The sequence below is a fragment of the Gopherus evgoodei genome, chromosome 6 (genome assembly GCF_007399415.2).
Source record: "Gopherus evgoodei ecotype Sinaloan lineage chromosome 6, rGopEvg1_v1.p, whole genome shotgun sequence".
In the NCBI taxonomy this organism is placed as follows: domain Eukaryota; kingdom Metazoa; phylum Chordata; order Testudines; family Testudinidae; genus Gopherus; species Gopherus evgoodei.
Genome location: NC_044327.1, coordinates 59,689,394 through 59,703,351, shown reverse-complemented (window position 1 = coordinate 59,703,351; position 13,958 = coordinate 59,689,394). Strand labels below are relative to the sequence as shown.

The 13,958-nt window shown below is 43.6% G+C and overlaps 1 protein-coding gene across 3 annotated transcripts in view; it reads left to right on the top strand.

Annotated features, from left to right (window-relative positions):
• SRFBP1 (serum response factor binding protein 1) overlaps positions 1-13,958 on the top strand; it is a 132,560-nt gene that overhangs the window by 379 nt on the left and 118,223 nt on the right. The window lies entirely within an intron of this gene.

The following is a 13,958-nucleotide window of genomic DNA, read 5'->3' as shown; positions in this document are numbered from 1 at the left end:
CTGGGATCAGGCATGTTGTGGCCCCTCAAAGCCTGGCCAGTACCAGTCAGAGGAGGCCCCAGTAGCTTTACAGTGTGGCCCATGGTGCCCAGGGTGTTCATAAGTAGTGATCTGATCAAATTCGTGGTCCATTTTGGTCAATTTCAAGATCATAGGCTTTTAAACATAGTCAATTTCAGGGTTTTAGATATTTACACCTGAAATTTCACAGTATTGTAACCATGGAGGTCCAGACCCAAAAGAGGGTGGGGGAGGGGTTGGTATTTTCACCCTTATTTCTGTGCTGTTGGTGACAGGTGCTGCCTTCAGAACGGGGCAGCTGGAGAGCAATGGGCTGTGCAGACATGAGGGCTGCATTGTATGGGGGGCATCAACTCTTTTGGGGGTTAGGGCTGGCCTTATGGCAACCTCCACTAGTAGCTGGAGCCTGGTGTGTGGTAGGAGCCCCTGGTGGGACACCCCCAGCCCTGCCTCTCCCTGGCAGATTTCATGGTGGGAGACCAGATTTCACAATCTGTGATACATTTTTCATGGCTGTGAATTTGGTAGTGTCCAATTTATAAGCCTCTAGAAATGTTTGGTCCATATTCTGCCTATCTCACCTGGATTGAGTGGGCACAGGATGCTGTAAACTTCATGTTACACCTTCATGTTAACACTGCTGGGATTGAGATATGGCAGGTGGAGCTGTGCAGTTGTCTGGCACCATGGGTTCCAGTGGGCTGTGCCCCATCCTGATCCAAGTAACTGTAACCAACAGCAATGAGTACTAGCCCTTCTGTGCAGCTCAGAGTGGTGTTTAACCTGATGAACTCTGTAATTTTGTTGGCTGTTCCTTTTGCCTTAAAAATAAGAGCAGGTTCAACAGTTTCTTCCAGTTTTTAAAAACTATATGCCTCCCTTTGGCTTCTGGCAGATTGAAATGCTGCCCTTAGATGGAGCTAGCCTGATTAAGATTAACAAAAGATTAGGGTGCCATCACCCATGTTCTGGGTAATGTCCTAATGGAAAGCACGGACTTTCTCCCTTGAGGCTGCTGAGAAGAGAAAGGGTGCTGTTATTCAGTGACCCTAAGATCCTCTCAATGCCAACTGGCAAAGGGTTCACTGTCATGTAACAGTAACTCCTATCAGGTCTGACAAACACACTACATCTAACACATTGCTATCCTCATATTTATATAAAAATGTCTTGTAAGGTATTGAATGAAAGCCAGTAGCCCACTGGTCATTAATATAATTGTGATATGTATGTATCTATATGGATAATTATGATACTTGCTGATGATATACTTTAAAGCCTATAGTCAAACAAAGGGAGAAGCAGGCTTTCTTCCACACAAGAGGGAAGGTATTTATCTCCTTGTCTCTAAAGTAAAATAAGCATTGTGGAACCAACACAAAGGAAGCCCTATTTGCATGTACCTCATCAGGAAAAGCTAGATTGACTGGGGGGATGTAAAATCAGCATAGAAGGACACTGGAGTCTGAACCCCAAGCGTTCATCTGGAAACAAATACAGTAAATTCTGGAGAAATAAAAAGTGAAGCAAAAAGACACTTCGGTGATCCATCACTGAGAGCAGGTCTACACTTAAAACACTGTGACAGAACAGTTGCACTTCAGTTAGGACACTACTACACCCATGGGAGAGCTTCTGTCAGCATAGTTCATCCACCTCCACAAGAAGTGGTAGTTAGGTCAACAGGAGAAGCCCTCCTGTTGACATAGCGCTGGCTACACTGGGGGTTAGATAGGAATTACTGTCTCTCAGGAGTGTGGATTTTTCACTCCCCTGAGCCACGTAGTTATATTGATGTAAGTTTATAGAGTAGACCTGGCCCGAGAGAGCAAAGACGGCTGTGTCTTTGGATCCATGTTTTGGACCCTGGCCTGGAAGGGACTGGTAACTGAGAAGTTGCTATAGGTGAGAAACTTAACGTAGACATAGATTTTAGCCTGTTAGAGTTGTGTTTTAGTCTCTCAGAAGCATGGTATACTTTTGTTTCATTTGTAACAGTATCTCTTTCCACTATCTTTACTCAGTATCATTCAAATCTCGATTTTATTAATAAACTTCTTTGTTTTACCTCGAGTAGATCTCAGTACTTTAATATTAAGCAAAGTGTGAATTCTTTCTTAACTCAACTAAGCTGGTGTGCGTGCTCTCTCTTTGATGGCAGTGGACTTGGTAATTACTGAGTGTCCAGTGATGGACTGGATACCACAGCAGAATGCTCTTCTTGGGGCTCAGGACCTGGGATACTAGTGTTACCTGCAAAGCAAAGTGACAGAGTCTTGAGAAGCTTGAGTGGTGTCTAACAGATTAGCTCAGTGGTTTGAGCATTGGCCTGCTAAACCCAGGGTTGTGAGTTAAATCCTTGCAGGGGGACATTTGAGGATTTAGTTGGGGATTAGTCCTGCTTTGAGCAGGTGGTTGGACTACATGACTTCCTGTGGTCCCTTGCAAACCTGTGATTCTGTGATGCTCTCACCCAGTTTAGCTCCAGCAATTTTCTGTTGCTAAGGCAGAGGGCTCGCAAGGTCACCCATACTGTGTGCCCTGAAAGGGTCACAGATTCCAACTCACATGTTATCCCTAAAACCTTTTAGGGGCTACATCTTTCATAGTAGCTTCTGTCAAGTAAGTATTTGATAATATGAAGCCATACTCACTCCCTGATGGAAATAGGAAGCCCAGTCTTTCTTGCCTCCCTCTGAGTCTTCATACAGGAGGGCTGAGGACAAAAGGAAGAAGTAGATTTTTCAAGCTCGCAATCAATACCCAGGTATATTGCAGTAGACAATTAATGAAGGTTTAGAGCTAATGAAGTGTTAATGTTTTACTCTCTCTTCTCTCAGTATGCATAGTATCTTAAAACAATTCTTAAGGCTTGTTTATATGTGCAAGGAAATAAGGATATTCTTGACTAAAGTTCAGTTGTTACTGTAATTCAGACAGGTAGCCAATCGATATTCACCTTTCCGGAGACATTCTTTTTGGATTAATTGTGGTAAAACTAAAAACTCTACTTCTTTGTTCTGTTACAAATTACCGAATCTTTTAAAACACTTCTTCCTAATTTAAACTGTCATACTTTGACAGCAGTTTTAAATGGTCCTGCATTATTGAGAGCTTTCAAATTAGGGAATAAAATACCTGCAGTCTGATTTGGTTCATCTTGTGAATGTGCAGGACAGCAGGAGGAGCATGAGACATAGTATTTGGGCCTGTATTTTGCAACTGATAGTTGAAGTTAGGGCTGGTCTACAAAGGGGGAAATTTCCCATAACAAGTATTCTACTATTCTTCAATAGGTATTCAGATATAATTTAGCTAATAGGTATAATTCCCCTTTGTTGTCACTAGTCTGCAGTAAAAGTGACTTCAGTCTGGAATAACTACCCTGCTTTGGACACAGAGTAATTATTCAGGAATAAAATTACTTATTTTGGAGTACAGTGTTAACATGGTAAATTATTCAGGAATAGATATCTGCTAATGTTATGCTGGTCAGATGTCTGTAGACAAGCCCTTAGAGGGAGTGATACAGATGCAAGGGATCATGCATTTGGTTGGGTACGGTTGCTGACTGAGATCCCTATTATACACTTTGGCCATGTCTACATCTAAAATTTTGCAGCGCTGGTTGTTACAGCTGTATTAGTACAGCTGTATAGGGCCAGCGCTGCAGAGTGGCCACACTTACAGCAACCAGCGCTGCAAGTGGTGTTAGATGTGGCCACACTGCAGCGCTGTTGGGCGGCTTCAAGGGGGGGTTCCGGGAACGTGAGAGCAAACCGGGAAAGGAGACCAGCTTCGCCGCGGTTTGCTCTCGCGTTCCCGGAGCCACCCAGCAAACCGCAGGGAAGGAGACCTGCTTGCTCGGGGTTCCGGGAACGAGAGAGCAAACCGGGAAAGGAGACCAGCTTCGCCGCGGTTTGCTCTCGCGTTCCCGGAGCCACCCAGCAAACCGCAGGGAGGGAGACCTGCTTGCTCGGGGTTCCGGGAACGAGAGAGCAAACCGGGAAAGGAGACCAGCTTCGCCGCGGTTTGCTCTCGCGTTCCCCGAACCACCCTGCAAACCGCAGGGAAGGAGACCTGCTTGCTCGGGGTTCCGGGAACGAGAGAGCAAACCGGGAAAGGAGACCAGCTTCGCCGCGGTTTGCTCTCGCGTTCCCCGAACCACCCTGCAAACCGCAGGGAAGGAGACCTGCTTGCTCGGGGTTCCGGGAACGAGAGAGCAAACCGGGAAAGGAGACCAGCTTGATTACCAGAGGCTTCCTCCTTCCACGGAGGTCAAGAAAAGCGCTGGTAAGTGTCTACATTGGATTACCAGCGCTGGATCCTCTACACCCGAGACAAAACGGGAGTACGGCCAGCGCTGCAAACAGGGAGTTGCAGCGCTGGTGGTGCCCTGCAGATGTGTACACCTTCAAAGTTGCAGTGCTGTAACTCCCTCACCAGCGCTGCAACTTTCTGATGTAGACAAGCCCTAAGGTTATAGAAACCTTAGAGCTTAAGCTTACTCTGCCTCTGACTTTAATCAGGCAATTAAATACAATTGTTTTGCATTCTTTTAACTTCTTGTAAATTGGGTAGGTTCTGGGCTAAGTCTGTCTAGATCCAGACCTATCCTTTTAACTTCCAAATATTCAGCATGATAGAAACCAGACAGAACAGGCAGTCTGTTTATATAAAATTGAAAAATAAACATGAGTATCTGTTTAGTGACTTTGCTCTTTGTGTGCTACCCCACTTGAGACTTGGGATTCTAAAATATTAATTTGTACATGAAAACAAAATTGCAGTTCTACTCTCTAAAGTGTTTTAAAGCAATTCACTGTGGGGCTCCACATTTTCCAAAGGACTACGGTTACTTTTTGCAGTTTAAGTGTAAAGATACTGTTTTTCTAAGTGCTAATCATGTAAACTCTTAACTTGGATTTGAAAGTCATGTGTACTTTCCTCCTTGTAGATTGATTCTGGTAATAAAGATTCAACTAAAAGGCTTAACCATGTATAACTGAGGTTGTTTGGAACAGAATTAACTATTCTCGATGAGTTTATGGATCAGCCAGAATTGAATCCAGCTTGCTTGTGCAGCTGTGTTGACTTTCAAGTGCTAACAAGAATAAAAAGGACTACAAATAGGCTTGGCAGAATTCAATTTTTATTTTTTATAATTTTAACAGATATTGGTTTATTTTAAAACATTTTAAGACTTTTTATTTATTTAAATTTTCATATTTGCACATAGAGGGTCTAAGCATTTTTAATATTTTTATCAGTTTAGATTTTCACAGTTGTGGGAACTTAGGAGAGTAGGGGTCAGACAATGGGAATCTCACCATAATTTAATATCAGTAAACATTAACAAATAGTTTAAAAGCTTTCTAAAGTTATATTATGACAGTAGACATTAAGATTCAAAAACTTAAAAGCTCTGTAACTGTTAAAACACAAGTTGTCAACCGTATGTGTCAACATTTACAAAGCAAATATCGATAAATCAAACACTAATAACTAAGTTCTCAAGCAACATTTTTCTTACATTGCCTACCTGTAAATTTAGATTACCATCAATAGAAATACATTTTCGTTGGTTTGTATGAATGGTGAACTGGACACTTGCTGATAATCTAATCTTCCCAAACCTAAATATAAACTTATTTTTGGCCCTGAAGTAAGTAGACATGATTTTAAATACACAGAGGGAACATATTTTTGACTGAGTGCAATTTATGCAGATACTTTTCAAAGTAGAACCACACTAGTAAAAATAACTAATAAATGTGGGAAACATGAGTGGTGAAAGCAAGTGTGTTACACGCCAGTTTTGGCAATTGTTTCATTTAGTGTTATCACAAATTGCATTATTTTGTCTTTAAGATAATAGAAGAGTTTGTGAAATCCTGGAATTGATACTAGTAATCATAAAAAAAAAAAAACAACAACTTAAAATGAGTTTGTAAAAATCAAACAAACCCAAGCCACATAGATTTTGTGAAAAGTCCTGATCTCATTTAACATAATGCATTATTATACACTAGGGAGCTAAGCAAAAGACTGACCACAGAATACATGCATGTTGCACTAGTACATGCTAAATTAGAAATATCTTTTGAGTTTGTGAAAAAAATCCACATTGGAGTTACTCAGGGATGATAATATAGCTAGAAAATGAAGAGAAGAGATGGTAGAGCTGAACAATAGTTGTTTGAAAGTGCTTTTTTCTTTAACTAAGTATACAGGTAGGATGGGAGACTACTGGAGGTACTAAGTGATACGGGGGAAATGTGTGGTTTATTTGAGAGGGTATTATGAAGATTCTTGATCTTGTTAGCAGCTAAAAAGGAGGAACAAAGTCTAGGCTCTGAAATCTTGTGGTAATATTATGAGATATTGATGAATGACCATGTTTTTTCAGGAACTATAAAGGGGAAATAGAAGGGATACTGAATTTCTTATAAAGAAGCTAGTGTTTGTATTTAAGATATTCATCTTTCAGGCAAAGAGAGGAGCTTTACCATTTTCCATCTTGAGCGTGTGCATTGTTTCAGTCAGGTCAGCAGAGGATCTCAGCTGTAAACCAGTCACGCAAGTATTCTTAAAAAGGACTGTTGATTCTCAGCAAATTTAAAATTAGTTATATAGAAAAAATATATTTTCTGGGAAACTAAAGTGAAATAAGTTGCAAGGGCAATTGTAATAGACCAGGTGGAGCGCTCTGTCCTATGTTCAGGAGATAGTGGAAATTGACAGCGTTGGACTAGTTTGATTGCATTGCCTGAACATACAGTGTTTCTCTTCTCTTAAAATCCAAACCAAATACCGATTCACAAATTGAAATGCTTCAGATAAGCTGTTTAATTTTTTGTTTTAAAAATGTACACCTTTTTTTATGGCTGCAAAGAGGAGCATTAAATGTCACATGTATTTAAATAGTAATTTATAATTGCTGACGTAGTTAAATTTGTTTTGGGAACTTTAAGGGCAAATGTTTGATTATTTACTAAAGGCACCTCTGGGACTGCAGAAGGCTTTTAAAGCAAGGTCTACAGTCATTTAATGCTGTAGTCACCTGCTTGTTTTTTCCCCCCATGCTGTAGTGATACATCGTGGAGGTGATCTGAGCCTGCTAATTCCAGCAATGTTTTAAAGATGCTTTTTGGAAGCAGAGAAATTTTCCAGCTGCTTTTCTCAAATGCCTTTTTATTTTGGGAACCCAGTTACCCATAATGTGGATATTCAGCCTGAACTAAGACCATGTTTATTTACAAGTCATGTGCTTGTCGAGTTTATTTAAATAGGGACTGTAGCTTGTCCAAGATTCGTTGAGTAAACGGCACTGTTTATGCTGTTTTGTGTTTTTCTGGAAGCATTTATCAAAACACACAATCTGAGATCTGATAATGTTCAAAAGTTTTCAGAGATACTTGTCATTAAGTGACGGCTGACAGGTTGTTAAGTCGGCAGTGTTGATGTCCTGCTGGGAACTAGACTCAGGCAGAGGAAATTTATCTCCTCAGTGGAGTATATGTGAAATCAGATTTTCAAAATTGCTCTACGGTAAGGTCTGGTACTCTTAATTTTTTTAAAGTGTTTAACTTACTTTTTACAAAAATACAGAATTTTCAAAAATTGGTTTCATACATGGTCCAGTAATCTGATGTATTTTCTGTATCTAATCTGTGTCAGGCATTGTTAATCTGCATTAAGATTGTTATGGATTTATTTTCTGTAATTAAATGTACTGTTTTGACTACCTTTTGATTTTACGTTGCTATTTTCCTTTTAATTATTCGTATATCTGAACAGACAGAGTTTGAGAACAATGTTGTTAAAAAAAAAATCTGTTGCTTTATGGTAGTAATAGTTTAGAAGAGTCATATTAGTGTAAGGGAACCTGAACTCCAGTTGTTACATCTGGGCTTTTTCAGAGGCTGGGCAGAGTAAATAAAGAACTTCCTACATCATGGAGGGGTTAAAGAAAGGTTTTGAAAAGCTTTCTTAAACCTGTTTCCTAAACATTTCTCAAGGAGAACTTTTTCACTGTTAACATTCTCCTTCCTCCCCCTCTCTCTCTCCTCCCAAAGGATGGTCTGATTCCTAATCCCAGTCTGTCAACCTTCTTCTCAGAGCACACAACCCGTCTAAAGAGTGCTGAAGCAGTTACTTATTTTCTCTTTGCCAGCCCCTGAGTGTGAAATACTTAATCATAGGGCTTGGCTACACTGGAGAGTTGCAGCGCTGGTGGTGGGTTTACAGCGCTGCAACTTACTCACCGTCCACACTTGCAAGGCACATATAGCGCTGCATCTCCCTGGCTGCAGTGCTGGCTGTACTCCTGCTCTGCCTGGGGTATAACTATTGCAGTGCTGGTGATGCAGTGCTGCTCCACCAGTGTGGCCACCAAAAGCGCTGTAATTGGCCTCCAGAGGTATTCGGAGGTATCCCAGAATGCCTGTTCAGCCACTCTGCTCATCAGTTCGCACTCTACTGCCCTGGCCTCAGGTGACCCGCCCTTTAAATGCCCCTGGAATTTAACCCCCCCCTTCCTGTTTGCTCAGCCAGGTGTGGAGTGCAATCAGTGAATTTTTCCAGGTGACCATGCCTCCACGCGCCAAATGAGCCCCAGCATGGAGCAATGACAAGTTGCTGGACCTCATCAGTGTTTGGGGTGAGGAAGCTGTGCAGTCACAGCTGCGCTCCAGCCGTAGGAATTACGATACCTATGGGCAGATATCAAGGGCCATGCTGGAAAGGGGCCATGACCGGGACGCGATGTAGTGCAGGGTTAAAGTGAAGGAACTGCAGAGTGCCTGTTGCAAAGCCCGTGAGGGAAACCGCCCCTCCGGCGCTTCCCCCATGACCTGCCGTTTTTACAAGGAGCTGGACGCGATACTTGGGGGTGACCCCACTGCCAATCTGACAACCACGATGGACACTTCAGGGCGGGGGGGGGAGAGGAAGCGGAGGGGAGGAAACCGAGACTGAGGGTACTGGCGTTGGGGGAGACACCCCGGAGTCCCAGGAGGCGTGCAGCCAGGAGCTCTTCTCAAGCCAGGAGGAAGGTAGCCAGTCGCAGCAGCCGGTACTTGGTGAAGGAGAAGCAGAGGAGTGGGTTACTGGTAAGCGGCTTTTATTTTCAGGATGGAACTGTTTCGGGAGAGGAGAGGGGGTTAGGGCTGCATGCATGCATGCCTAGATGTGGAATAGCCCATTGATGTGGTCTATCACGTCACAGTAATCGGCCTCAGTAATCTCTTCAAAAGTTTCAGCTAGCGTGTGGGCAATGCGCTTGCGCAAGTTTATAGGGAGAGCCACTGTGGTCCTTGTCCCAGTCAGGCTAACGTGTCCGCGCCACTGTGCCGCGAAGAGTGGGAGGACCATTGCTGCACACAGGCAAGCTGCATAGGGGCCAAGGCAGAATCCGCATTGCTGTAGAAGACCCTCCCACTCTTCCCAGGTGACCCGCAGCAGTGAGATATCTTCTAGGATTAACTCCTGTGGAAAATGTTGGAAGACTGTTCAGTGTATATGCCCCCTGCAGCAGTTTGCTTTCCCCAATGCACAGAAACCCCTGCACATCCCTGAAGCAATCAGTCCCCCTTACTCACCATTTCGTGGCTCCTATGGGTTATGTGCACTCTGTTTGGTACGGGAAAAGTATGCTAAAATGAAGACTGTAAACTCCTTCACTGTGTGGGAATAACTGTCTGGGTGAGATTATAAACAATGCTGCCTCTGTTAACTGTTGCCATTTTTGCCTTTCGAAAAGTGTCCTTGACTACTCAACTGCCCGTATCATCGGCTGCTCAGAGGCTACAAAACCTCAGGAAGAAGCCTCAAAAAAGCAAAGAAGACATGCTGAAAGCAATTATTGATCACTGTGCCAGAAAGAGTAAAAAACTGCAGGACTGGAGGGAAAGGGAAAGCAGGATCTGCCAGCGAAACGCAGCGGCTAAGAAGAAAAGCACAAGGCAGCTGATAAGCATCCTGGCGTGCCAAGCCGACTCTATCCAGTCACTCGTAGCCATGCAGGCAGAGCACAGCCGTGCCGAGCTCCTCCTATCCCAAAGCTCTTTCCCTTGTGCCCCAATGTCAGCTCCAAACCCCTTTCCACAGCATCCAGGTTCTTACCAGCACCAGCTGCCCCCAACAGCTGTACGTTCACCAACCAGCCCTGAGAACTACCACCCTTACCCTCTGCACTCAACTCCCATCACCATGCAGTATTTTCATCCTGAAGTGCAGCAGTCATTGCACGGCACTCCAGACAGGACATATTCAAACCTGTGACTGTACAGTTCACCACCCCACCCCCCTGCCCTTCTAGGTTCCCAAAATGTTGTGTGTCTGTCAAGAAAGTTATTTTCTTTTCAATAAATGCATTCTTGGCTTTGAAAACAGTCTTTATTATTGCAGAAAGTGAAAGATACCGTAGCCCAGGAAAGAAACAGGCACTGCAAATCAGCTTAGGAAAACAGATTCCTACTAACATTGTAACCACTGCACTTCACTCCCGTGCAAGGCACCAAACATTACTGTTGGTTTTCAGCCTCAGATTCCTCCCTCAAGGCATCCCTAATCCTTGTAGCCCTGTGCTGGGCCTCTCTAGTAGCCCTGCTCTCTGGCTGTGCAAATTCAGCCTCCAGGCGTTGAACCTCGGAGGTCCATTCCTGACTGAATGTTTCACCCTTCCCTTCACAAATATTATGGAGGGTACAGCACGCGGATATAACCACAGGAATGCTGCTTTCCCGCAAGTCTAGCTTCCCATACAGAGATCGCCAGCGCCCTTTTAAACGGCCAAAAGCACACCCCACAGTCATTCGGCACCAGCTCAGCCTGTAGTTGAACCGGTCCTTGCTCCTGTCAAGCTTCCCTGTATATGGTTTCATGAACCAAGGCATTAACGGGTAAGCGGGGTCTCCAAGGATCACAATGGGCATTTCGACAGCCCCTACTGTGATCTTCCGGTCTCAAAAACAAATGTCCCGGCCTGCATCTTCCGGAACAGGCCAGTGTTCCGAAAGATGCGTGCATCATGCACCTTTCCAGGCCAGCCTGTGTTAATGTCAATGAAACGCCCGCAGTGATCCACAAGCGCCTGGAGAACCATAGAGAAATACCCCTTCCGATTAATGTACTCAGATGTTAGGTGGGGTGGTGCTAGAATAGGAATATGCGTCCCATCTATTGCCCCTCCGCAGTTAGGGAAATCCATTTGTGCAAAGCCATCCACAATGTCCTGCACGTTCCCCAGAGTCATGGTTCTTCTTAGCAGGATGCGGTTAATGGCCCTGCAAACTTGCATCAACACGATTCCAACGGTTGACTTTCCCACTCCAAACTGGTTCGCGACTGATCGATAGCTGTCTGGAGTTGCCAGCTTCCAGATTGCAATAGCCACCCGCTTCTCCACTGGCAGGGCAGCTCTCAATCTCGTGTCCTTGTGCCGCAGGGTGGGGGTGAACTCAGCACACTGTCCCATGAAAGTGGCTTTTCTCATCCGAAAGTTCTGCAGCAAGTGCTTGTCATCCCAGACTTCCATGACGATGTGATCCCACCACTCACTACTTGTTTCCTGAGCCCAAAAGCGGCGTTCCATGGTGCTGAGCATTTCCGTGAATGCCACAAGCAATTTAGTGTCATACACATCAGGCGACTCGATATCATCATTGAACTCCTCACTGTCACTTTGGAGCTGAAGGAATAGCTCAACTGCCAAACATGATGTGCTGACGAGACTCATCAGCATACTCCTCAGCAGCTCGGGCTCCATTTCCCACAGAAATCGCGCTGCACAGAAACCGTTGGGAGAGTCACAATGGCGCCAAACGTGGACAGAAAAACAGTGACTGCTGGGATGTGAAGCGATGCATCACGGGGCGTTGGCACAGGAAGTGGAATGACCCGCACCTTTCCGTCCCTTTCCCACAACCCGCGGCACCAAAATTGGACGAAGTGCTCTGTGGGATAGCTGCCCATAATGCATCACTCCCAACAGCGCTGCAAATGTGACCGCACTGCAGCGCTTTCCCTACACAGCTATACGAAGACAGCTATAACTCCCAGCGCTGTACAGCTTCAAGTGTAGCCATACCCCAAAGTGATTGAGGTGGTCTGGGAGGCCCTGCAGCTGATCTCTAGGCTGAGGGATGCCACCAGCCTGGGCTCTGAGGGGTAGGGGATGTGGGTGTCTGGGCTGTAGTTCATCTGGGGAGGATAGGGGGTGTAGGTGTCTCATCTGGGGTGTGCCCCGCAGCTGGGCTCTGGATGGAGGTCATGTGGGTGTCAGGGCACCCTGCTGGGGCTCTGTTGGGGAAGTGGCAGAGAAATAGGAACTTGGTTGTCATGGGGGTTCTCTACTCTCGGGAGAACTCTTTTTGTTTCTGTATTGTTGCAGCCATACTTACTGACAGGTATTTTGAAATAAATTACCAAGATAATTGAAACTGGAGTGATATATTAGTGTTATTTCAACAAGTAAAATATCAGAATCTTAAAATATAGTGTGCTGAATTCCCCAGGAGCAAAGTGTAGAATTTCCCCCCACATAACTGCACTCAAAACCAAAACAAAATGTAAAAGTTATAGGCTCAGTCCCATTTCTTGTTCAGCCAGTTGCTAAGACAAACAAGTTTGTTTACATTTACAGGAAAAAATGCTGCCCGCTTCTTATTTACAATGTCACCTGAAAGTGAGAGCAGGTGTTCTCATAGCACTGTTGTAGCTGGCGTTGCAAGATATTTACGTGCCAGACATGCTAAACATTCTACAAGTAGACACGTAATCTTTTATCTTTTTACAGTGTAAATATTTGTAATAAAAATAATATAAGGTGAGCACTGTACACTTTGTATTCTGTGTTGTAGTTACAATAAATATATTTAACTATGAAGAGAGAATATTTATAATTTAAATTAGTACTCTGTTTAACAGTGCGATTAAAACCGCAATTAATCACAGCTATTTTTGTCTCATGATTGAGATTATTTTTAATCACTTGGCATAACTAATTTTTAGTTATGTTTTAACTTGTTACTTAGCATGTTTCTAAAATTTAGTGTAGACAGAACACAAACATATGTTGCCAACTCTAGCTACAGTCTTCATTACAGTGTTAGCTCAGGTTATCTACACGTGGATTAATAATTTAAGTTAGCCTAGCTAAAGTAAGAGCGGTCACACTGCACAACACTTGAACAGTCAGAGTGTTTGTATTTGCAGCACAAAGTAGTTGAGTCCTCTCTGCATTACTAGCTGGAGTATCAGCAGCACTTGAGCTACAGCCCTCCCCCCCCCACCCTGATGGACCAGCTAGCTAAAGTTCAAAGGTTCACTTAATTTGAGCTAGCGATTTTTGTGTGTGCATGGGAATCAGGTTAGGAGCAACACTCGGATTACACCTCAAGTTAACACTGCAGTGAAAACATGCCCTAGGTTTAAACATGACTAGCAGCAAGCATTCGTTCTGTCTACACTAGAATATTCAGCCATATTAGTTAAAACATGTCTAAAACCTCAAGTGTAGGTATACCGTAATGTTTCCAGAGGATAACTCATTTTCTTCTCTTGATATGGCAGTGTTACCTGGAATGTTCTATCTTCAGTATGGTCATTTAATTATGTGTTTGTATCAATATTTTATGGGGTTTTAAGATATCATTCAACAAATATTTGACTTTTCTATTTTATACATATAGAAGGAAACCAAGCTTTGAGAGAGTGGAATTATCCTTCCACGTGGGCATGACTTGTTTAAAACACAGTGGCACACATTTTGTTTACTAATTTTTTAGTATTCCATGATGTATGACTTCAATAGTTTTGAAACTCATTCATAATTAAAAACAGCTATCTCCTATATAACTGACACGGTTGTGTTCAAAAATTGAATGTTGATTTGCAGTCTGTCAGCAGAAAATTTTAACTAAGGCCCTGAATCA